Source organism: Euphorbia lathyris, chromosome 7, assembly GCF_963576675.1.
Source record: "Euphorbia lathyris chromosome 7, ddEupLath1.1, whole genome shotgun sequence".
In the NCBI taxonomy this organism is placed as follows: Eukaryota; Viridiplantae; Streptophyta; class Magnoliopsida; order Malpighiales; family Euphorbiaceae; genus Euphorbia; species Euphorbia lathyris.
Genome location: NC_088916.1, coordinates 12,225,511 through 12,228,062, shown reverse-complemented (window position 1 = coordinate 12,228,062; position 2,552 = coordinate 12,225,511). Strand labels below are relative to the sequence as shown.

The following is a 2,552-nucleotide window of genomic DNA, read 5'->3' as shown; positions in this document are numbered from 1 at the left end:
CTCCAAATTTATTTCCCCCTGCTTTTATTATTTCCCCACTTATCAAAAAAGAAAAAGAACTTATCGCCATGGATCTCTTTGGGCAGCGATACATCAATATTATTTCCCCACTTAACCAAACACAAGCATCGATCTCTTTGGGAAAAAGGATTCATTTCCATTGTTCTCGAATCAAAGAAACTCAGTCACCGATCTCCTTTCAACAGTAGTTGCTATCGGTCTCCTATAAGAAATCAACGCCATTGGTCTCGTACGCTCAGTCTGTGCTGTCTCACTTTCTCTGCTCTCCTACGGTGCTCAGTCTGGTAAGGCTTTTTAAATTTCTTATTTATTTTATTGTTCTCTTCTCTATTGATCTGATAGGTAAATCATGTCAAATTTAGGGTTAAATTTATCTATGGTTATTCGAGATTGTTCTTCCATTAGAGTTTTAATGGCAACTGGTATTACACGATTCTTAGTTTTAAGGTTTTATCCTAATGAGAGATATAATCCACCTAAATTGTTATTAACTGCTTGATAAACTTTGTTTGCGGTGATGGTGATTTTCAGTTTCTTTGAATAAAACTTTGGTTGTGGTGGTGGTGATTTTTAGGGATTCAATGTGGTATATACGCATGAGTTGGGGGAAGAATTGAGTGCGAAATTAATTACTGTTTGATGTTTGATTAGGCTAAATATCTTTATTTCAACTGTTAGAGGTGATTGATTTCTTGTAAAGTTAAAGTGACCAAATTCCATGAACTTGGTGCATAATTGATGCCATGAAAATATTGGTTCAAAGTGCAGGTTCAGGATGCCAGCAAATTCAATACCAAAGGGTGCAGCATACCAGATCATAAATGATGATCTTATGTTGGATGGAAATATAAAGCTCAACTTGGCTTCATTTGTAACCACTTGAATGGAACCTGATGTGATAAGCATATCACATCTTCCATCAACAAGAATGATGTTGACACGGATGAGTATCCTGTCACTACTGAATTGAAGGCATTCTTTCTCTTCCACCTTATATATAGATATATGCATCCTTATCCAGTTTTTTTTTTTGTTTAAATCTCCGAATTTGCAATTTAATACATTGAGTCATGTATTAATGATAATTATGCACATTTAGCCTCTGATTATCAGGGAAGTTTCATTTTGTTTGCATTACAAAATGTAATTTAAGACAGATTAAATAAGTAATACTATTTTAGGTGAGTTTGACATGTACAACTAAGGACATGTGGAATTATAATTGATCAAGGCTCATATATATGTAAAATGCCGATTTGTTATATATGTTAAAATGAAAGAGAATAGGTGTGTAAACATGATAACACATCTATTCAATGCACCACTTAAGGAATCAGAAGCAGCAGTTGGAGTAGGAATAGTGGGATCCTCAAAGGCTAGAATGGTTGCTCGATTAGCATTTTTAAGAGAAAGTGGAAAAACAAAAGAAAAGCTCAAGGAAAATCCACTGATTCTCCTAACATTGTAACTGGTGCTAATGTTCAGGTAACTATAACCTAACCTTCCTCCAATATATATTCTGGAATTAAAAGCTTCCTTCAATTGACATATATAATTTTATATATCAAGGTATGTTGGGAGAAATTTGTCAGGTACTTTGAGATGGAGCTGAAAGAAGTGAAGCTAAGTGAGGGTTACTATATGATGGACCCTGAAAAGGTCGTGGAACTGGTGGATGAAAATATAATTTGTGTAGCAGCTGTTCTGGGCTTCACTTTTAATGTTGAATTTGAAGATGTCAAGAAATTGAATGATCTTTACTTGACAAGAACAAGGAAACAGGGTACCTACTTTTTTTCTCTATTGAGGTAGGTTTAAACTAGAGATCATGATTTTGAATTAATTAGAGATGAAATTGATTTGTGTAGATGGGATACTCCAATCCATATGGATGCAATCCAGAACTAGAGCAGGAGTTTAGATTACCATTAGTGAAGAGTATTAATGTAAGTGGACACAAATATGGACTTCTTTATGCTGAAATCGGTTGGGTCATTTGGAGAAATAAAGAGGACTTGCCTGAAGAGCTTATCTTCCACATTAATTAACTTGGTGCTGATCAACCCACCTTCACTAACAACTTCTCCAAAGGTACACATATTTACCATTTTTACTAGCCCTAAATGATAAAATCATAATTACTGTTAGTAATTTGAAATTATTAAGCTGTAGTTCTTGTTCTTATGATTAAGTTTATCTTGGTCTAGTGCAATTACAAATATAAGGCTAAAGAAGATCTTGCTACTGCTACTCATGCTTTAGAGGTGAGCATGTGAAATAAATTCTCTTTTTCTTTTCCAATTAAGTTAATTAATTGCTTTTGTGAAAAATTTGCTAATCTTAAGCCTTGAGTTTTGTATTGTTCTAGGACAAGTAATAATTATCTCAAATATGGACTTGAAATAAATAAATAAAAATAAAGGTTGTGGTGGTAATGCAAATGTTAATGTCATATATTAGATTTCCAATTTTCCAATCCACTAATGTAATTCATTGTCATAATTAGGCACTAGGATGAATTATTTGGCACG

General features: G+C 33.6%; 1 pseudogene; it reads left to right on the top strand.

Annotated features, from left to right (window-relative positions):
- Positions 1-793: 793 nt before the first annotated feature.
- LOC136236006 (glutamate decarboxylase 1-like) lies at positions 794-2,228 on the top strand (annotated as a pseudogene).
- Positions 2,229-2,552: the final 324 nt, after the last annotated feature.